The 23,463-nt window shown below is 45.3% G+C and overlaps 1 protein-coding gene across 5 annotated transcripts in view; it reads right to left on the bottom strand.

The window, feature by feature from the left end:
• GSDME (gasdermin E) overlaps positions 1–19,831 on the bottom strand; it is a 502,502-nt gene extending 482,671 nt beyond the window's left edge. For 2 of the 5 annotated variants that reach the window (XM_073630124.1, XM_073630120.1), the window contains exon 1: positions 19,737–19,831. The gene's annotated coding sequence lies outside the window, so the exon portion shown is untranslated. Of the gene's footprint in view, positions 1–4,985; positions 5,106–9,762; positions 9,871–13,095; positions 13,719–19,736 lie in introns of those variants that run through there. The other 3 variants (XM_073630121.1, XM_073630122.1, XM_073630123.1) reach the window with 3 other exon arrangements.
• Positions 19,832–23,463: the final 3,632 nt, after the last annotated feature.

Raw genomic sequence — 23,463 nt, forward strand, 5'->3', positions numbered from 1 at the left:
GGTATGTGCATTTTACTCCCTCTGGTGGAGGCTTTAAAGGCATACAATGTTTTTCATATGGAAGTAAAAAGCATAGGTGAACTTTTTACAGTTCCTAGGCTTCTTCCCTTACCTTTTCCTCGCTGCAGGATACTGCTGTAACAGACAAATCCAAACTTCACCCATCACGGCGGGCTGCGTTAATAAACCTTCAAAGACCGGGTCCCTATTATAGGGGTTTCACTCCTTTGGACCTGTATAGCACCCCTCGGGAGCAACTTTAGGTAATGTAGCATGGCCAAAAAGAGTCCTGGGGTCCAGCCCTCAAAGAGAGGTATTACAGGCAAAACCTCGTTCTACTATGCAAGGCCCAGGTACCATCTTTAGGCCTCAGTGGCTTGGATGGATCTGGTCTTTGGAGGTTAATTAAATCCAGCATGGATTCCTCCAGTGGAGCTGCTCAGAGCACATCTTCACTTGTGACCAACACCTTAGACACTGGCGAAAAAACTGAGGTACTCCTGGAAGGAGGAGGGGTTAGGTGCCTATATGTCCTCTAAGGTAAAAGTGGTCTCAGCGACGGATTCACCACAAGATCACTTTCATTGGGGGCAGGAGGGGCACACTCCGGCCTTTTTTGCCGCTTACCGAAGCCGTCGGTAGCGGCGGAGACGACCGCGTTGACTCCCCTCACTGCCTGGGATGCCAAGTGAGGGAAAGATGGCCCCCGCTCGGCTCCATAGCATTGGAGGGCAGAAGCAACGTCAAACATAACTTCTGCCCAGTGCTCTTAAGGGGAATTTTTTTTTTTTGTAAAAAAAAAAACAACCCCCCCCCCCCCATTTCTTTTTTTTTTTTTTTTTTTTTTTTTCTTCAAGGACAGTGTAAAAATAAAAAGTAAAATAAATAATAAAAAATTTAAGTGCCCCGTCTCACGAGCAGAAGTGAAAGCATACGCAAGTCTGGCCCGCATATGAAAACCACACATGTGAGGTATCGCCTCGATCATTAGCGTGAGAGCAATAGCGCTAGCCCTAGACCTCCTCTAACTCTAAACATGTAGCCCGGAAGTGTCAAATCACGCACTAGGTAGTGGCCGCCATGTCAAGGTATATGTACGGTGGATGGTCCCCGCAAGTGGTTAAAGTAAAACGGGGAAAAAGAAAAAAAAAGTTTTTTGTTAACATTATACAGAACATATAGAAGTGTTAAACACGCCCAACCAGTATCCTGAAAACTTACCTTTTCTTTGGAATTCTTCTAGAAGTGAACCTCCTGGTATGCGAGTGTGCCTAGCCAATACTGTACCAACAACTTCATAGATGTATATCTGCAGTATGAGATCTAAGGCACTGCTGCCTCTGACTAATTTTGAGTGAGATTTGGTGAAGTCACTGCTGTATTGCTCACTGTTCTACTGCTTCTGTCAAGATAGCTGATTCCACATAGACAGCGCCAAGCAAGGTATGGAAAATCAGTAATGGGACTAGGGCAGAAACTAATGGATTAATCGACAACTTATCGATTATGAAAATAGTTGTCAACTATTTTCAAAATCGATTAATTGGCCAGCCGACTAGTTGGCCTGCATACAGAATGTATTTGTTTACATATCAGGAAAAACAGTGCAGCACTGATACAGCTCAGTACACCATACATACATGTCAGTAAGTGCTCGAGAACTTATGAATGTGTGAGGAGCAATGCCTCAAGGGACATGTAGTCCTGGGCAGGAAATTAGTGGTTCTAAAGGCAGAAGTTTTTTTAACCTTGCTATAGGGGCCCTCTATACCAGGGATATGCAATTAGCGGACCTCCAGCTGTTGCAAAACTACAAGTCCCATCATGCCTCTGCCTCTGGGTTTAATGCTTGTGGCTGTCAGTCTTGCTATGTCTCATGGGACTTGTAGTTCTGCAACAGCTGGAGATCCGCTAATTGCATATCCCTGCTCTATACTATACTTTGCAGTTTGCTATTGGGGCACTCTGAAGGCAGCAGGAGCCAGAAGTGCCGATGGGGGACCCCAGAAGAGGAGAATCAGGGCTGCTCTGTGCAAAACAATTACACAGAGCAGGCAAGTACAACACTTTTTTTTTTTTTAATACAACAAATACCCCACTTTAACTACTTCAATACCGGGCACTTACACCCCCTTCCTGCCCAAGCCAATTTTCATCTTTTAGTGCTGTCGCTGTTTAAACGACAATAGCACGGTCATGCTACACTGTATCCAAACAGAATTTATCATTTTGTTCCCACACAGAGCTTTCTTTTGGTGGTATTTGATCAGCTCTACGTTTTTTTATTTTTTGCTAAACAAATTTAAAAAGAATCCTAAAATTTTGAAAAAAAAAAAAAAGTTTTTCTTTTGTTTCTGTTAAAAAATTTTGTAAATAAGTAAGTTTTCTCCTTCACTGATAAGGCAGCACCAACAATGGACACTGATAGATGGCATTGATGGGCATCACTGATGGCAATGGCAGGCATTGGGGGATGGGCACCGAATGGCACTTCTCTGGTGGTCTGGTGGTCTGGGGTGGCATACCTGGTGGTCCAGCGCGGATAAACAATCAGCACAGACCTCCCCGGGGCAAGCCGATCGGCTCTCCTCATGTCTGTCGGAGGGAGAGGGAGAGAATATAAAAACTTTCACTGTTTCATAGTATAAATGGACCCCTTATAGTAGTGATTATCTGCTCTTTTTGTACTATAAAAGGGCTAATTGTAGTTTTATTAACCCCGTGATGACAGGCGATACAAAAAAAAAAAAAGCGTGCTGCTCCTACTAAATGTCTTAGGCCTGGTTCCCACCTCTGTTCATTTAACATGGTTTCCTATGGGACATGATCACATCTATGCCTTTTTCAACCGCTGCGTATTTGGAAAGGGTCAAGGACTTTTTTCAATGCAAAATGGTGCTTTTGTTTGCTTTTTGGTTCAATAGACTTCAATGGAGACGCTGCAGAAAAGCATGTATTGCACGTTTACCGCAATTTGCGTTTTTTGATGGGCACTGATAGGCGGCACTGATAAATGGCATTGATGGACACGAATAGATGGCACTGATTGGGCAGGTACTGACAGGTGTTAATGCTGGGCACTGATTTGCACTGTGGTGGGCACTGACAGGAGTTGATTGGGCACTGACTGGCAGTTGCTGGGCATTGATTGGCAGCTGATGGGTACATTTGATGGGGGCTGTGCTGATAATCAGCACAGGAACCCCCCCCTGACAGGGAGAGCCGCCGATCGGCTCTCCCTGTCAGCGCGAACAGAGGAATGCCGTTTACTGCCACTTCCTCTTCCACACGATGATCAGCTTTGATTGGTCACAGCTGATCACGTGGTAAGGAGCCTCCATCAGAAGCTTCTTACCATTAACGGAGATGCGGCGTGTCATACTGAGACGCCACGATCGCCGCGCTGCAGGCATGCGCCGGCATGTTATCCTGCTGGACGTCATATGATGGCCAGTCAGGCTAACAGAACCAGCTCCCGGCCCTCAATCTGCTACAGGCCGGGCGGGAAGTGGTTAAATAAAAAAAAAAAATGATCTCTGAGTGATATTTACTAGATTCAACCTCTAATAGTATATACACATTGTATCTCTTCTGTCTGCTATTCTTAGAGTGGATTACAGATAGTGCTCCCTAACCATATAGTTGGTTATTTATATTTACCACTGCATAGAGATTTAAGAATAAATTGCTTTTTTTTTTTTTTTTAAGCTTTACATATTAACTAAATTATACACCACACTTTATTTTAAGGTTATTAGCCGATTAATTGAAACAATCAGCCAACTAATCGATTATGAAAATAATTGTTAGTTGCAGCCCTAAATGGGACAAAAAAAAAAAAAAAAATAAGTAGAGGGAGACCATAGGCCAGGGATAAGCAATTAGCGGTTCTCCAGCTGCTGCAAAACTACAAGTCCCATCATGCCTCTGGGTGTCATGCTTGTGGTTGTCAGAGTCTTGCTATGCCTCATGGGACTTGTAGTTTGCAACAGCTAGAGGTCCGCTAATTGCATATCCCTGCCATAGGCAATACTGATTAGTCCTTTATACCTAGTATACACTATGAATATTGTATGGAAAAAAAAAAATGCATTGAGTGATCATCAGATAATCTATTTGTTAGTTTGAGGCTTTCAAGAGCCGATCACAACAGTTCATGCAAAAATATCTGAAAGAACATCATGAAAATTTCTCTTATAAAGTAACAGAATTAAAGATTTTCATGTAATTAGTACAGTATTTGTACATAAAAAAAAAAAAATTAAAAAAAAAAAAATGGGGGGGGTGGGGGACAATCATTGACATTGCGTGTACTAGGCTTCAGGCTTTACCCTCTGTCTGCTCACTTTTTTGGCACAGCTTCCTAAATGCAGTTCCTTTTTACAAATTATCAGAGAACATTTATAAAAAAATTAGTTGACAAACGTGCACATGTAACAAAAAGGACTTGGAATTTTATAACACACCAAAAGGCACTTGTTGAACACTAATTAAAATATACTTATAAATAGGTTGAGAAAGTCTGATCTTTTTATTACCAGGACATATACTGTAGGTCTGATTTATGATACTGAACCATGGTATGGAAATCAGGCACATGGCTGTCTGTGGAAATACAGCTATAAATACTTCAAAGTTTACTGTGTGGAGAGATTGTGAAATAAGCAGTCTCAGAGGATGGCCTAATCCTAGACTGTCAGCACAGATCAGCTCTTTATATAACAGAGCTGGCCAACAAAGTTATTTACAGCAAATACTTTAATTGTACCTTCTAAGCAGACATTTGATTAAATATCTGCCTGTGTTTGATGTAAATGACTACATTACTTTTCATTCTTCCTCGGCTTCTTTTTGTCTGTTAAAAGTATAAGAATCACAAGTTATAGCCTCTGTTGTCAAAAGGAAGAAAAAAAGCACAGTGCCTCCAAGTGCAGTAATTAAAGGCCATTTAATGATAATAAAAGTATGGTAAACAGGGTACTCACAAAAGGAATACAAGCAAACGCATTGTAATCAAAGAAGATCCTGCAGTGTGATCCAAAGGACATCTCTCTATGCGTCCGTGTCTCTGGGGTCCAGCTGGCGGCTCGCACAGGTGGTTTCCAGTGTTCTGTCAAATTAGCCAACTAGTCAAAAACTCCAACCACGTCACTTCCAGTTTCTTTAAACCAGTGGTCATCAACCCTGTCCTCAGGGCCCACTAACAGGCCAGGTTTTATGTATTACCTTGGGGAGATGCAGACTAGAATACTGCAACCACTGAGCAGCAAATTATATCACCTGTGATGTATTTCAGTTATCTTGCAAACCTGGCTTTTTAGTGGGCCCTGAGGAGAGGGTTAATGACCACTGCTTTAAACCATCAGTAATTGGAGATTGACGAATTGCTGTTTGGACACAACACTCGCAACCGAATACAGCCCGGTACAGGAAGATTTAGGTGATTTGACAGCACAGCGGCTAACGAGGAGAAAGTTGTCGTCACCTCAGAAACGGCCATTTTGTTGGCTAGTATCGGAGCTGAGTAACAATCTGCACTCATAATATCGTGCACCGGACTCTATTCAGTTGCCGGTATTGTGTCCAAACAGTAATTCGTCAATCTCCAATTATTGATGTTTTAAAGAACCCCGAAGTAGTTGGAGTTTGACAAGTTGCCTATTTTGACAGAAAACTGGCACTCGCAGCCTGTCTTGGGCAACGGAGAACGCTGGAGACTCGAGAGCGACGTCATTTCCGGGTGCAGGGTAAAAGAGGGGGCTCTGCGTTCGGAGCATGCATGCTCCTTCCTCAGGACATGAACACAGAGATTTGATTACAATGAGTTTGCTTGTATTCCTTTTGTGAGTACCCAGTTTACTTTTATGATCATGAAATGGCCTCACATACTGCACTTCAAAGCGCTGTGCTTTTTTTTTTGCTTTTGTGCATCACCGACTGCTTCTAGCTCCTTTACACTGGCTGCTCTTGGTGCTGGATCATGGACTCCTTTGCTCTTTAAAAAGATTCTTAAAGTGGAGTTCCACACAAAAATGGAACTCCCGCTTTTCGGAACCCTCCCCCCCTCCGGTGTCACATTTGGCACCTTTCAGGGGGGAGGGGGGGTGCAGATACCTGTCTAAGACAGGTATTTGCACCCACTTCCTGGCATAGACTCCCACGGGAGTCTACGCCTCTTCCCGTCCCTCTGCGCTGTCTCCTGGGAAACACACAGGTCCCAGGAGATAGCGGGGACCAGTTACGATGCGCAGCGCGACTCGTACATGCGCAGTAGGGAACCGGGAAGTGAAGCCACAACACTTCACTTCTTGATTCCCTTACCTAGGATGGTGGCGGCAGCTGCCGAGAGTCAAGCAAGTGATCGGCGCTGGCTGCCGACATCGCTGGACCCTGGGACAGGTAAGTGTCCATTTATTAAAAGTCAGCAGCTGCAGTATTTGTAGCTGCTGGCTTTTAAATATTTTTTTTTTTTTTTTTTTTTTTTTTTTTTTTAGGTGGACTCCCACGTTAAAGATTTTTAAAAGACTTTTTATCCATGGACATTGTCCCTCTTACTAAGAGACACCATTATTATTTTTAACTGTCCCCCAACCCAGGGGTCATCAACCCCCGAGCTGCGGCCCACTACCGGGCCGTGGCCTTTCTGCAACCGGGCCGCGGGTGGGCAGCATGAGAGAGCCCGGCAGCTGGCATGAGACAGCCGGCATATGAGCGCCGGGTGGAAGAAATAAGCGAGCGGGCAGGCAACATGGCAGGTGACATCTCTCCCTGCATCGCTGCTCTTCTGCCCTGTCAGCCTGAATGTCGGAGGTGCAGCAGGGAGCAGAGAGATGACATCTCTCTCCGACCCCCCGCATCACAACTCTTCTGCCCGGTCAGCCTCAATGTCGGAAGTGCGGCACGGAGCAGAAAGATGACATCTCTCACCGCTCTCCTGCCTTCACTCGGCACCCCTCTGTGCTAGATGGACCAGTGCTGCCACCAATGCAGTGGCAAGTGACATTCCGCATCTGGTGATAGGCAAAGTGGCAGGTGACGTAGCAAGTGACATTCCACATCTGGTGACAGGCAAAGTGGCAGGTGACGTGGCAAGTGACATTCCACATCTGGTGACAGGCAACGTGGCAAGTGACGTGGCAAGTGACGTGGCAAGTGGCAGGTGACATTCCGCATCTGGTGACAGACAACGTGGCAGGTGATGTGCCAAGTGACATTCCACATGTGGTGACAGGCAACATGGTAGGTGATGTGGCAAGTGACAATCCACATCTGGTGGCAGGTAGCGTGGCGAGTGACATTCCGCATCTGGTGGCAGACGACGTGGCAAGTAACACACTCAGGGCTCCCACTAATTCTGCATTATGGTGAGTTGTACTATTTTATTTATTACTACAATGTAATAATAGAAATAATGCGCTGACAAACTTCCCACTAAAAATCGCATACAGTCGCAGCGACTTTAAAGTAGTTCCTGCACTACTTTGGCCCGACTTTCATGTGACTTGAGGGCCATAGAGACTTCAATGTAGACCCACAAAAGCCTTGTGAAAAGAATGCCGGCAATGAAAAAAAAAAACAAAAAAAACAGTTCCCCCCCCCCCCCCCTCTCCCTGCATCAAAAATAAAAAACACCACCGGACAGGAACCGGAAATAAATACGCACCAGACCTATTTCTCCCTCCTCCCCCTGCGCTTCCGGCGGAAATGACGCCTGGCGCCTGCTCCATGGATGCCGCCCCACTTCCGGATACCTCACATCCGGCGGATGCAGTCCTCTGACTGCCCTTCCCAAGATGGCGGCGGCATCAGGGAAAAAACATGTGCAGGCAAGAAAAAAACAAACCAAAACGCCTGACATGCCTGACGCCCCTGCCTGGGAGCAGCAATACCCGGAGCAGTCCTGGCTCTCCCCGAGCACTGACGAGGGAGAAGGAGCCCATCCACCCGGCACCCGTAAGCCTGTGGAAAATGGGAGGAATCGGCTCTCCTGAGGTAGGTAAAAAAAAAAAAAAAATAGTGGAGTAGGGAGCCTGTTCTCTCAGGACAGAACCTTGAGAGCTCCAAACTCCCACATGTGTTCCCGCCGGAGGAAACACATAAACTGATGATAAGTGGGAAGGAGCCTCCTTTTAAAGTTTGGTGGAGGTGCGTTTCCTGTCAAGTGGGTGGAGCCACGCTCTCAAGGTGCTGTCCTGAAAGACGTTAAGGGAAAGTAGGTTATATTGTTTCCAATAGTATAGTTCACACCATTGCAGTCAGTTCCAGAGGGGAAAAAAAAAAAGTAGAACATGCTGCATTTTTCCTGCACTGGATTGAGGTAAAACGCATCAAAAACGCACCGGACCCCAGTACAGAGAGAAAAAAACACAAAAAAAACAACACATCAAAAAAACACCATAATTACACCAAAACGCACGTGCAGAAACGCATCTGGAATTGGAGTGCTTTTTTGTGGTGTGAACCAGCCCTAAGGAATGGTATCGCCCCTTGGGACGTCATAAACCAAGGACACAATGGGTCGGTGACGTCATAAGGGGTGGTTAGTTATTTAAAGCGGAGTTTCACCCAAAAGTGGAACTTCCGCTGATTTGTCGCCACCCCCCCACCTCGGTTGCCAAATGTGGCACCTGAGGGGGGGGCGGATACCTGTCTTTGGCAGATATCCTGTTCCCTCTTCTGGGAGTCTGGGCCGTGGCCTATTACGTCGCTGCTGGGCTCCCACCTCCTCCCCCTGCCGCTGGACGAGTAGTAGAGAGGAGCGGCGCGCATGCGCAGTAAAGTTCCCAGCATGAGGCTGTAAGGCTACACTGCTGGGTTCCCTTACCCGCAATGGCGGCAGCAGCACCCGTCAACTGGTGGAAACATCAGCTGCGGTGCCGACATTGCAGGACTCTAGGACAGATAAGTGTCCTATTATTAAGAGACAGCAGCTGCAGTATGTGTAGCTGCTGGCTTTTAATTTTTGTAGCAGTGGGCGGAACACTGCTTTAAGAGCTGTCATACGCTGGGAGCCTTCTTCGTGACCCGAGGTTTTTTATTTTATCAGACTTTTTTCAGGTTGGCAGTGGCAGCAAGCGTCATGATTGACAATGGATCTACACTGAGGGACATTGTCAAAAACTTGTGTTGTGTTTTTATTAACTTTTTACACTTTTCTGGTGAATGAGTAGGGGTTACGTACCTCATACTCATTCACATGGGGGGGGCAGGATCTGGGGGCACCCCTTCTTAAAAGGGAGCTTCCAGATTCCGATACCCCCCCCCCGCCAAAAGACCCCCCCACAACCACCGGCCAGGCTGCATGCTCAGATAAGGGTCTGGTATGGATTTTCGGGGGACCCCATGCGATTTTATCTTCAAAATGTTGCTACTTTTTTTTTTTTTCCCCCCATTGCCAGCCTTCTTTTGTTAACATTCAGCTGTCAGTGGGGAAACCCGTTGACAGCTGATAGGTCATCGGTTGTTAAGGATTCGGCAACCGGCTTCTCGGCCAGCTCCTTAACCACCAGCTGTTTTTCGACACAGAATTCGAATCAGTTGATCAATTTTTGCCCAATTCAAATCATTCTGAAAAATTGAAATTCGTTGAAAAAGAAACTAAAACTTTTCAGTTCTGCATAGGTCTAGCGACTTTGTAGAGAACAAACAAAACAATTACATTGGTCAAGGTCATAACAAAGTCACACTCATCCTAAGTCGCATCAAGTCACAATGGGGATCGTACGATTTTAAAGTCGCACACGTGTGAATGGGGTCTTATACCTTGCTCCTGCAGGCTTCCTCCTCACCAAATGACCGGTTCCCCAAAGTCACTTCTCACCACTCAACCAGTCGTGGCTTCCTCATCACATATAATGAAGCCTAGTGGTCCTGCATTGTACAAAAGAATGTTAAGGGCACCAACACATCCTGAAGCATTAGAAACCAAAGAAAAGTACAGGCTACTCGGGAATAGAGGATAAAGGTATTTCAGCTCACTCCTAAGGCACTAAGATAACTAAAGATATTAGCAGTCCTAAAATACCAATGCCCTAGAAACTGCTATTCCAGGACTCCATGCTGGACGTCACATGTGCCTAGGCATTTGATTATGTGGTTTCTGGAGAAAGAAATATTCCAACTCTGAAACTCTGAAAGGAATATTCCAACAACCCCCATTATTGGCTTTCAGACAACCACCCAACCTCAGACACAAACTAATCAGCAGGAAACTTCACTCTGATTATGAAGTCACAAATAATGGTAGCAAACCCTGCAATAAAAAACGCTGCAAACTATGCAACCAGATAAATCTATCCAAAAGTGTTACACACACAAATGGGACCTTCAATATCATGGGATCTTACAGCTGTACCTCAAGTAATGTTGTGTACCTCATCCAATGCAAAAGGTGCAGCAAAGGATCTTATGTTGGTGAAACAGGACAGAAGTTGCAAGCGAGGATGAATTTGCACAGACATACCATCAAAGAACATAAAGAAGACAGTTCATGCATACCTGTGGGACATAATTTCTCACAATCGGACCACACCATAGAAGACCTCAATGTCTTAGTTCTTAAAGGGAATTTCAGAACTATCCAGGAAAGGAAAACGTTTGAACTAAGAATGATACTTCTTTTTGACACGAAGAATAATGGCCTGAATTTAGATATTGGTTTCCTTACACATTATGCTAAAGTTTTACGACCGCTCTGTGATTAGTATCCCCCCCCCGCATTCCCCCCCTAGCTCTCCCTCTGTCTTATCTCACTAACTCTGCTGCTATCTTTATTAGCATTGATTTGTATGTGTTTGGTTTTCTCTTTTTTTTTTTTTTTTTTTCTTCTTTAACATTCTGCTTAAAAAATTGTGAATCAGTACTGCTTGGACCTTGAAGAAGGGGACATACCCCGAAAGCTTGTCCTGAAAATTGTATGTTAGTGCAAATAAAAAAAGTATCACGGACAGTAATCAATTTTCTCTGGAGAAAGAGATCAGGTCGAGTGTCAGAGTTCCTAAGCTAAGCAAATGTCTGCACATATGAACTGCCAGGCTGCAGTGGGATCTTGGAATTTTTGGGCAACCTTTATTTATCTCTCTGAGAGTGCAAGTGGGTAGGGTAAAGTGGAGGAGGGAGGGTCATAAACTAGGACTGACTCCTTTTAAAACTTTTGTTAAGAGGAATGCCACTCCCTCATCTGTTACCATTTAGCCCCCGTTCACACCTATGCGAATTAGATGCGGCTTATACCGCATCCAATTCGCAGGACATTTTAAAATACATTCATTTGAATGTATCTGGTTCACATATGTGCGTTGCATTCGCACTGCGCATTGAACAAAAAAGTGTGCGTTTTTTTGGGCATTGCGGTGCAAACTACAAGCCTATCTCCTATGGGAATGCATAGATGCATTGCGTTCTGAACAAGGATTTTCTCCTTACTACACCTCCCCCTCCCCCTCTCCCTGCTCACTGATCCGCAGATGAACCTTTGAACAGCAGATTTTTATCTTCCCAGTGAAACCTGAGCTTCAATTCGCACCGCACATGTGTGAACCCAGGCTAAATCTCCTTAGCAGTAATCCAGAGTGTGGCTTCAGGGGAATTTTCAGTACCAAAAAGCGTTAACCCTGAGCCACACTCAGGATCGCATCGTAGGATCCAGGCAAAGTTACTTACCTTATCCCCAGGATCCTGCGATGTTCCCCCGCTGTGTGTGTGAGCTGTCCTCCGCCGGATCAATCACCAAGCTCCGTTTCCTGCGAGCTTTGCAACGCAGAACAGCGCCAAATTCAAAAAGTAAAAAACACATTACATATACAGTAACGTAATCTGTAAGATTACAGTGTACTGTATCAAATTATTTCACCTCCCTTTTGTCCAGTTTTATATTATAAATACTGTTTTCTGCCTGGAAACTGGAGATTGTTCATAGCAACCAAAAAGTGTCCCTTTACATCAAAAGTGGTTTTAGACTAGCTAGAAAACTTAAATTAGAATCACTTGCAGAATTGAGCGATAGTGATTCGTGGGGAAATCCATCATTAAACACTGAAAGTAATGACAGCAACAATTCTGCAACTGAGCAAATTTCAGTGTTTTTGATTTGATTACATTATTGAATATTTTTTATTATTATTATATTAATTATTTGTTATAATTATTTAGTTATTCTATTATAATTTATGATTTTGTGTTTCAAACTTTATCATACCCGGGATGTTTACTAGACTCTGGTTTGGACAGATTTAAGTGTGTTAGTCCTAAGAAATACAGGCCTACAATATAAAAACGCCAAGTTTCCATGCAAAACATTGTACCGCTTTGAGCATCAAAAATCTGAAATTATACAGCCAGGGAGGCTAAGCTGGGTTATCTTCAAAAAAAAAAAAAATAAAGTACTGACACGCTTGGCAAATCCAGCGTTGCTTTGCTGGGATCCACTATTCCATGCTGTATAATGGGTGCCACGTGGTTTTCTTTGCTTCTGCCATCAGGAACTGGCTGCCTCTTCCTATGATGATTCACCACAAGGCTTGCCCTCCTCCTGCCACTGTATTGGAGCAGATGACCCCTAGAATTCATGATGTGCATACCACACAAGACTTCAAGAGTGAAGGACACGTCATTCTCAACTAGGCAAGAATGAAGCCTAGGGTAGGGGTGGAGTTAAAAAAAAAAAAAAAAAAAAAAAAGACAGCACTTTAGCTTCTGGAGGGGGTGGGGTATTTCGAAAAAGCAAAAATGTCTATTTGTGGTGTAACAGTCTTGCTCTAAAGCCCAACTCCAGGCAAAAAAAAAAAAAAAAAAGAAAAACCCTCCCACTACCCTCTACAATATTTCTAAACAAAGGGCCAGTTTACTGTACTTCAGACTAAGGTGATCAGACAGAGTAGTGGAAGTAAACAAAGCCCCATCATTGGTGGCAGTGAGAGGAATACAGCCTCAGATCAGTGGAAGAAATAGTGCTTCAAAAGGCCAGAAAAGGGCAAGCAGGGGGCTGCATCTGGCCCATGGACCGCAGTTTGGAGACCACTTCTCTTCTCTAGTTGATTGCTGGGAAAAGAAAAAAATTCTATACACTATTAAAATAACATCTAAATACTCCCTTACTTTCATAAACCTGTAGTCACATGACTTTTGGGTCCCAATCCTTCTCTTCTGTTTTGTTTTCTCCTGGTGGGGTCCTTCTTCAGGTAGCCACATTACTGCCTGTGTGAAGTTGACACTTCCTATCGGCTATCCAGTGGCGGCTCCTCTCAGGATCAAGAAAAGTAGGGACTTCATTGTGAGAGAATTTTAGGGGAGTGGGACGGCTAGAGATAACCTTCACATCTGGACTGGGGGTCCCCCACAGCTGAAAATGGTGCCAGCATGGGATCCAGATGGTGGATTTAAGTACCTAGATCTTTCTTTAGCAGGTAAGACAGTGGGGGAATCCTTGGTTGTCACCAAAACTAGTGTCCCAATTTGAAGATATCCCCACTATTAGAGCCCATTCACATCAGAGGCAGTGGGACTGTGTTAGGTGGCTGTCCCACCGCAAGACAGGGTAAAATGCCTTGTCTCCAATCTGCCCGATTCACACCACTATGTTGCAGAGGTGTGCGCCAAAAAGCAAAAATACTTTCTGCACAGGCTGTACTTTTTCTCTATGCAGCAACCGATACAATTTAGCATGGTTCACACTAGTGTGATTTCAAACGCAACTTGATTTGCACAGGATTGCATGACAATCACACCACATTGTTTTCAATGGTACCATTTTACATTAATTCAGCACAGCATGGAGCAATTTTGGAAAGGCTACTCATGGTGCAATTCCAGCACAATTTGGGCCCCATAACATTTGCAAACCACACTACATAATCGTACTGAAAATTGGTTCAAATAGCAGCCGCAGTAGTGTGAACCTCGTAAAAATGTCACCCAGCAGTGCAGTGATCGCGCCACACACCAGCTGCCATTGTAATGCAGCAGCTGATGTGAACAGACCCTTCGGCCTCATGCACACAGGACCTTTTTTTTTCTCTCCACTAGACACCTTTACTCCATGGGAGGAAAAAGCAGTATTAAAAACGTGCCTAAAGCTGCATTTTCCAAATGTATTTCAAGCATCTGGGTGTTGATCCACCCATTATCCAAAATGGCTTTATTCTGGCCATTGGAATAAGTAAATGTTCAAACGCTAAATGGGCCTGGCGTTTAGGCGCACCGGGTATTTTTTGCAGCAAAACACTATTCTCCCAAACACACTGGCAGTATTTTTTTTTTCTGCATCTAAGCTGGGCGTCAGCAACCTGTAGATAATGATCTACCAGTAGATACCAGTAGATCACAGTCTGGGCTTGCTGGTCGCCATCCCAGAGCATCAGACAATGCAGATGCCAAGTGCAATGCGGAGGAATTACTTGTAAAGTTGGAGCTGTAGTAGGGAGCAAGAGCAGCATAAGCAGGTCTCCTCTGTAGTGCTGCTCCTATCCCAACTGTTCCCAATCTCCTATCCTGGCTAGCAGTCTCCAGAGTGGTGCCAGCAGCAGAAGAGATCTTCAGGTCAGTGTGAAGCAATACAATGGGCATAATAGTATAGGACTGCTTTCACACTGATGCGCTACAGTTTACCCACAGCAGGAGCAGTGCGGTGTACCTGCAGCTTTCCTGTGTTTAGCCATAGACTTTTATCATATCCTGCAGGTTATGTGCACTTTCTAAAAGGGCACCTGAATGCAGAATAGAATAGACGTCTAAGGCCCCTTTAACACTGGGGCAGTGGGTGCGTCTGCGGTAAAGTGCCGCTATTTTTAGCAGCGCTTTACCATCAATTTTGCAGCGCTATTCGGCCACTAGGGGGGCACTTTTACCCCCTGCTAGCAACCGAGAAAGGGTTAAAACCACCCACAAAGCGCTGCTGCAGCAGTGCTTTACCGGCGGTATAGCCACGCTGCCCATTGATTTCAATGGGCAGGAGCGGTGGAGGAGCGGTATACACACCGCTCCAAAGATGCTGCTTGCAGGACTTTTTTTAGCATCCTGCCAGCGCACCGCTCCAGCGTGAAAGCCCTCGGGCTTTCACATTGGAGAGACAGGAGCGGCTCTTTCAGGGCGCTTTGCAGGCGCTATTTTTAGCACTGTAGCGCCTGCAAAGCGCCCCAGTGTGAAAGGGGTCTAAGGAAAAGCACAGCAAACCCAGGAAAGTTGCAGATGTAAACCGCAGCATATCAGTGTGAACGCAGCCTCATCGCTTACACGTGTTTTTATCACCCCCACTGCAACCGCACCCCCTTTAGCTGCAGTGGCCAGGGGTGTACACATGTCACAGCAGGAGTTATACACCCTGTCATGGTTGGTGGGTGTAGCAGCTGCCAAGTGTGACCCATTAAGTGACGGAGGCCACTCTGAAGGGTCCTGCAACCTTGTGAGTACAGCAAACAAGGGGTTAAAGCAGGCGGCTTTGTGTTGCTTTCATCCCTCATTGCAGAAGTAGCAGTTGTGGGGCACTTGCAAAATGGCCCCATTTACTTGAATGGGTCACAATTGGTAAGCAGTAGCACCCACCAAAAGCAACAGGGGGCTTAATTTCTGCTGCAGCATGTGTACACCTTTGGCTGCTGCCTCAGCAGCTAAAGGGAATAGGGAGAGAGGGTGGTAAGACAACTCAACCGCAGAGTTTTACCACCCCTAAACTATGTGTGAACAAGCCCTAAGGCCAAATGCAACTAAGGGCTCATTCACAAGTGCAACAGGCACTGCTGTTCCTCTGAAAAGCAATCTGAGTGTGTTTGACAGGTGGTGAGCAGGCAATATGTTGTCTCCTCACCACCTAATTTTGTCAGTTTGCATATGTTTTTCTTCCGATCTACTGTATTTTTCTTTCGTAAAAATAAATAAAAAACGGAACTTTGATCAGTTTCAAAAAGCAGACGATGACAGATGCAGACGTAAACTGATGTAAATGGATGATCATCCATTTACATCCGTTTTTCCATAGAGATGAATTGATGTCCAGTTATCATCTGTCAACGGATGGATGAAAAACGGATAGCATGTGTGAAAGGGGCCTTACTGTACTGGTGTCACTGGTGACAGCCCAAAAATTGAGCTTTTCTTTTAATTTCAGTGATAATTGTAAACAGGAAAAATAGAGAGGGTGAATCTCCCTAATGAAGGAACAGACAGCAATAAAAACTGATAGGTAATCTAATCCCTCTCCATGCTATCCAAAGCTGAAACAAATGTTTTACCTCTTCACATCTTGGCGTTCCGAATCTTGGCAAAATCCGCCTGCGATTCGAAATAGCGCCAATTCTCGGGGCACCCATGCGATCCCTGTCACTTTCAATGGCACCCTGATCTTGGTGCGATTTTGCAGCAGTTTGTCAAGCGACAATCGCGGTAAAGTCACGGGACACCTGTCACCCAAAATAAGTTCTTGTACTTCTATTGGGCGACAGGCATCCCACAATTCTGTTTGCGTGATTTTTCCGTGATTGTCACCCGACAAAAATTACTTAGAGCACCCAAACACTGGGGGTGGGGGTGTGTGGAAGCAAATTGGTGGCATTGCAGCCACCTGAATGCATCCACCTGACAGGCAGGAGTCTGTGCGCAAAACTAGTAGGCAATCTCGGTAGCTCCAGCCACTGGATTCTGTGTAAAACCCCTCCGCTGTCAGGTTAGTTTAAAAGCCCATCTAATGTTCTTCGTTTACTTTTTTTTTTGGAAACTGGGTGTCACCACATATGCTTCACAATGAGGCGTGGTTTCCTTGTATATTTATAGCGATGAGTCAGAGCGTCGCCCGTTCCCTAGACAACGTCTTTCTAAGACGAAACGTACATCGGAAGGTTGACGCGCTGACGTCATCGCTGTCTCGTCTCGAACAGGTGTTCGCTGGCCAGCCGGCTGCTGCATTTTTATCCTATGCTGCTTCGTAAGTGCAATAATCTATTTAATAAACTGTTTTAACTCACTGATTTGCGCTATGGAAAGCCGTGTTTTCATTCTTTTTGGGTCCTCCCTGCTGCCTGTATATTGATCTTTTGGACGGAGCTGCCCTGATCTGCTTGGTTTGCCTGGCTATCCGACCCTTTATCGCTGATTTTATTAGGACGCCAATACGATTGTGTGCCTGGTCTTTATTACAAGCTGTCTCACAGCTTGCTGTTGGTAAGCATTCAATTTACCCGGTGGTGGATTTATTCACGTCGCGTCACTGGAAGGATTTATTAGCTTCATTGCACTTTTTTGTAAATTTTTTTAATTTTTATTTGGACTTTATTATTTCACTGATGTGATATTCCATACTGTTTTATTTTCACGTGTTGTGTTTATTATCGTTTGTTCTTTAATATTTATTTAGATCTCTCAGAGATCTATTTACAAATTTACTTGTTTACAGCGTGGGTCCTACTCGCCTACAGGCAATCTCGGTAGCTCCAGCCACTGGATTGTGTGTAAAACCCCTCCGCTGTCAGGTCCGTACAAAGGACAGACCTGGAAGTGAAAAGCAATAAATCCCAGATGTCTTCTCTGCCCTTATATGCTTCAGCTCACAGCAAGATCGGTATGACCCGACATCTTTTTCAAACCAGTAATGGTTGACAACCGGCAAAACCAGAAGTGACAAAATACGCATTTCTTTCGGTTTCTTAGACCATAGAGATCTTTGGGCGGTTCCCTGGTGGGGCAAGAGAGCATGGGAAAGGGGGTGTACCCCTCTGACACTTGTAAAAGCATTTCAGTGGCTATTTAGCCGTTAGGATAGCTTTTACTGAAAACAGCATTGCCAGCTCTAAAAACCAATACTGGGAGGAGACATCATCCCATTATAACCAATGAAAGTCTCGTGACGTACGGTAAATGGTTAAACCATGGCACAGAGTGGGTGGGTGGGGGAATTTGCATTGTTGTCAGGAGTTGGGCTCTAAGTTAGAATATTCTCTCTCTTCAGTGGTGGTATAATTATTCACTAATAAAAACACCTGCATTAACCGCCTCAATACTGGGTACTTTCACCCCCCTTCCAGCCCAGGCCAATTTTCTGCTCTCTCACACTTTGAATGACAGTTGCGTGGTCATGTAACACTGTACCCAAATTCATTTTTTGTCATTTTCTTCACAGAAATAGAGCTTTCTTTCAGTGACACAGCTGGGTCTTTGTTTTTTTTTTGCAAAAAATAAGATCAAAAATTTGTCAAAAAAAATAAAAAATAAAAAAAGTTTTAGTTTCTGTCAGAAACTTTTGTAAAAGAAGTAGAGGCTACACTGATGGGCACTGTTGGGGCAGAATTGTAATCAGTGCCCGGATTACCCTTACATGTCCGAGGAAATGCTGCTGATTGGCTCTCCTCACTTCACATTCTGTCAGTGTGAGGCATAGGTGTGCGCAGCCTATTGTATTAGGGTGTGCACCTCAAAGCTCCAACACATATGCCTTTGTGACAAAGGGGGTCGGCAAGTAAGGATCGCAGCTTACCTGTCACCTGCCCACAATTGATGGGTTGCCAACTCACCCAGGCACACCCCTTGCGCACGCCTATGGTGTGAGGCGAGAAGAGCCGATAAACAGAATCTCCTTGATTACATTGGATCGGCTGTGATCTTTGACGAGATTGGGATCGCCCCGTGTCCCACGATCGTAGCTAAACTGGGCAACATCATCCCAGAACAAGATCTGCCCACTCTGTCGTCATTTGTCTATACAGGTTAAGGGCTCTTTCACACTGGGCGGATTAGTGATGATCCGCCCCGTGAACACCCGCTTGCTCAGCGGGGATCGCTCCGCCGATCCCCGCTGAGCAGGAAAATGACAGGTCCGTCGCTGCACACTGTGCAGCGACGGACCTGTCAGAGCGCCGCTCTCCCCTATGGGGGATCGGATGATGGACCGTAGAGTCCGTCGTCACCCGATCCAATAACGGATGGAAAAGTAGGGTTTTCCTCCGTTACACTTTTCGGATTGGAGCGGGTCGGATGTCAGCGGACATGTCACCGCTGACATCCGACGTTCCATAGGGATACATGTATGTCCGTTTTTCATCCGAAAGCGGAAGGATGAAAAATGGACATACGGATCCCCTGTGTGAAAGGGCCCTTAAGGTTAACTGAAGTTCAAACTTTTTTTTTTAGTTTTGGATAAAGCGGAGAGGATTCGCTCACCTGTCAGGTTTTATTGCGGTCTGTGTCCCCATTGGGAAGATCCACCCTCTCTATTTGTCCTGTTTACTGTTCTCATCAAAAGAAAATCCCAAACTCTGGGTTTTCCCCAGAACAGTCGGTGGGGAAATCTTCCAATGGGGACACTAGTTCTGGTGGCACGCCAGGATTTCCTCACACTGGAGGGATTTCCTCTCACTTCCTGTTTTGGGACAGGAAGTAAAGGACGTTTTCCCCAAAACGGTCACAATGACAAAAAAATATAAACAACATACACCTGACAGGGGTTATAACCCTCCCTTACCCTTTAAAAAAAACAAAAAAAGAGTTGTGCCTATAGTGACACTTTAATATAAGAAGAAATAAAGTTGTTACCAGAAGATGGTGTGGTAGTTCTAATACATTTATCTGGTCAGCTCTTCTTGGAAATCAGATCCCAGCACACAGTGTAGGAGCAACTACTCAACTACTTCTTGTGACTGCGGGAAGTATAGAGCCTAGAGAAGACACCGAGCAGTGCACAGCACCCTCCATGTGTCCCTCACCTCTACACCTAGCACCCTCCATGCACCTCCATACACCGCTCTACCATAACTCACCCCAGACAACTGCAGCCTTCCACTTCTACCAACGCCCGGGATTCTAAAACAACCTTTTCCCTTAACTCCGCCCTCTTCTGAACTCCGTCTACTTCATTGGAGAAGAACTGGGCTGTAGGAGCGCTGTGATTGGTCGCCGAGCTTGTCTACAATAACACTCAGAGGGGCGGGAATCACCAGCAAGCTTGTAGTAACCCTTCCCGTGCTGGTAGCAGCGTGTCCTATGTGTACGTCTTATCAGCTGGTGCTGATAGATTATCCACTTAAGGACCAGCCTCGTTTTGGATTTTAGGTGTTTACATGTTTAAAACAGGTTTTTCTGCTAGAAAATTACTTAGAACCCCAAAACATTATATATGGTTTTTCTTCTAACACCCTAGAGAATAAAATGACGGTCATTGCAATACTTTTTTTTGCACCGTATTTGCGCAGCAGTCTTAAAAGCGCACTTATTCACTTTTTTGAATAAAAAAATAAGACAACAGTAAAGTTAGCCCAATTTTTTTTTTTATATTGTGAAATAAAATGTTACGCCAAGTAAATTGATACCCAACATGTCACGCTTCAAAATTGTGCCCGCTCGTGGAATGGCGTCAAACTTTTACCCTCAAAAATCTCCATAGGCGACGTTTAAAAAATTCTACAGGTTGCATATTTTGCGGTACAGAGGAGGTCTAGGGCTAGAATTATTGCTCTCGCTCTACCAGTCGCGGCGATACCTCACATGTGTGGTTTGACCTCCGTTTTCATATGTGGGCGCTACTCGCGTATGCGTTCGCTTCTGCGCGCGAGCTCATCGGGACAGGGGGGTTTTAAAAAATTTTTTTTTAATTTTTATTATTTATTTTTCAATATTTTATTTATTTTTACACTGTTTTAAAAAAAAAAATGGTGTCACTTTTATTCCTATTACAAGGAATGTAAACATCCCTTGTAATAGAAAAAAGCATGGCAGGACCTCTTAAATATGAGATCTGGGGTCAAAAAGACCTCAGATCTCATATTTACACTAAAATGCAATAAAAAAAAAAAAAAAAAGTCACTTAGAAAAATTACATTTGAAAAAATGTGCCTTTAAGGGGCGTGGACGGAAGTGACATATTGACGTCGCTTCCGCCCAGCAGTGTATTGGAGATGAGTGAGCGCCATCTTGGCCTCACTTGTCTCCAGACACACCACAGGATAGGATGCGATCGCCTCCGCCGCTACCGACGGCTCCAGTAAGCGGTGGAGGGCACCGGATCGCGGCGGGGGGGGCCCCTATCCCGCCACCGATAAAAGTGATCTCGCGGCGAATCCGCCGCAGGGACCACTTTTATCTGAAAGCCGGCCGCCGCACGAAAACGGGGATACCGGGGTTATGGCAGCTAGCTGCTGCCATAACAACGATATCCCCGTTCAAACTTAGGACGTACATCGTCATGCGGCGGTCTTGAAGTGGTTATAGAAGACATGACAGTTCTGTTTTTCTTTTGTTTGTTTTACCTCAACTCTATACTATATAATGTGCTGCTTTATTAACCACTTACCTACTGGGCACTTTCACCCCCTTCCTACCCAGGCCAATTTTCAGTGCTGTCACATTTTGAATGACAATTGCGCGGTCATGCACCACTGTACCCATTTGGTTGACATTTTTATCATTTTTATTCACACAAATAGAGCTTTTTTTGGTGGTATTTAATCACCCCTGGATTTTTTTTTTTTTGGCTAAATAAACAAAAAAAGACCAAAAACGTTTAGTTTGTTATAAAATTTTGCAAACAGGTCATTTTTCTACTTCACTGATGGGCACTGATGAGGCTGCATTGATGGGTTTTGATAGGCGGCACAGATGGGCTCTGATAGGTGACGCTGTTTGGCAGCACTGGTGGGCACTGTTAGGACTGCACTGATAATCAGGACACTGATAGTGCCCTGATTATCTGTGCCGATGTCCCTTTAACACAAGCCGGTTATCAGCTCTCATCTGGATGCGTGAGGAGAAAGAAGCCGATAACCAGCTTGTGTTGACATCCGTGATCAGCTGTCATTGGACACAGCTGATCACGTGGTAAACAGCCGCTGTGATTGGCCCATTACCCCGATCTGTGATCAGCTGAGTCCTTCAGAATCAGCAATCACAGAGGGAAGCGCGATCCCCGGCAAAGTGAGCCCGCACTGTAGCCATCATTCGGTTATAGCGCGATCCGCAACAGGTTAAAGTATACTTTTTTTATATATCTTTTGGATAGTGTGGAGAGGGATTAGAACACCTGACAGGATGTAATTCTGTGTGCCCCTAAAACCTCGTATACACGATCGGATTTTCCGCAGACAAAGCGTCGGACTTTTGTCCGAAGGGCATTGGCCTGGAACTTGTCTTGCACACAAACGGCACACAATTGTTGGCCAACAAACACGAACGTAGTGAAGTACTACGTGTTTTTTCATCTCTTTAGCGCCACCCTTTGGGCGCCTTCTGCTAATGTTGTGTTTGGTGTGCATTGATTCCGAGCATGCGTGTTTGTACTTTGAACTTTTGTCCGACGGACTTGTGTACACACGCTCGGAAAATCCAACAACACACCGTTGTCCGTGGAAAATTTATAAACCTACCATCCAACATTTGTCCACGGAAACTTGGCCAACAATTGTCTGATGGAGCGTACAAACAGGCGGATTGTCCACCAACAGCCTGTCATCACACAATTCCCATCGGAAAATCCGATCGTGTGTACGAGGCTTTAGGCTGCTTTCAAAGGAATGCACAGGAAACACGCGTTTTGCCTCACATTTCAGAAATATGTGAAAAACATGCTGCAAATGTGCATCACACTTGCCATGCCATTAATAGTTAATGGCACCCAAAACACTTTTAGCAGACGCACACATTTTGTTATGCGTTTTGTCATGTGGCAAATGCACTAAACACCCCAAAATGCATGCTGGAAAAAACACACATGCTGCAAGCCTGAAAAAGTTCCGGAGATTCTTTGGCACACTTGTTGCACACAGGCCAGCTCAATCAAGTAAATGAGTGGAAATGAATGAAAAACATGCAAGATAAAAAGCAAGTGGGAAAGTGCGTTTCTGCTGTGTGAAGTGTGAATGGCTCCATTCACACCTGAGCATTTTCAGCTCATAAAACGCCTGCAAAAAACGCCCGCAAAAAACGCCCAACAACCAAAATCCCATTCATTTCAATGGCACCTGTTCACATCTGAGTGTTTTGTCACCTGAAGCAAAACTCCTGAAAAACGCCCTAAGCTCAAAAAAGAACATAAGCTCTGCCCCAGCAGAGTCTGTCCTTGCACCAGGTGCCACCGGCAGAGTCTGTCCTTGCATCAGGTGCCCCCGGCAGAGTCTGTCCTTGCATCAGGTGCCACCAGCAGAGTCTGTACTTGCATCAGGTGCCCCCGGCAGAGTCTGTCTTTGCATCAGGTGCCCCCGGCAGAGTCTGTCCTTGCATCAGGTGCCACCGGCAGAGTCTGTCCTTGCATCAGGTGCCCCTGGCAGAGTCTGTCCTTGCATCAGGTGCCACCGGCAGAGTCTGTCCTTGCATCAGGTGCCCCCGGCAGAGTCTGTCCTTGCATCAGGTGCCCCCGGAAGAGTCTGTCCTTGCATCAGGTGCCCCCGGCAGAGTCTGTCCTTGCATCAGGTGCCCCTGGCAGAGTCTGTCCTTGCATCAGGTGCCCCCGGCAGAGTCTATCCTTGCATCAGGTGCCCCCGGCAGAGTCTGTCCTTG

The sequence above is a fragment of the Aquarana catesbeiana genome, linkage group LG05 (genome assembly GCF_042186555.1).
Source record: "Aquarana catesbeiana isolate 2022-GZ linkage group LG05, ASM4218655v1, whole genome shotgun sequence".
NCBI classification, from domain to species: Eukaryota; Metazoa; Chordata; class Amphibia; order Anura; family Ranidae; genus Aquarana; species Aquarana catesbeiana.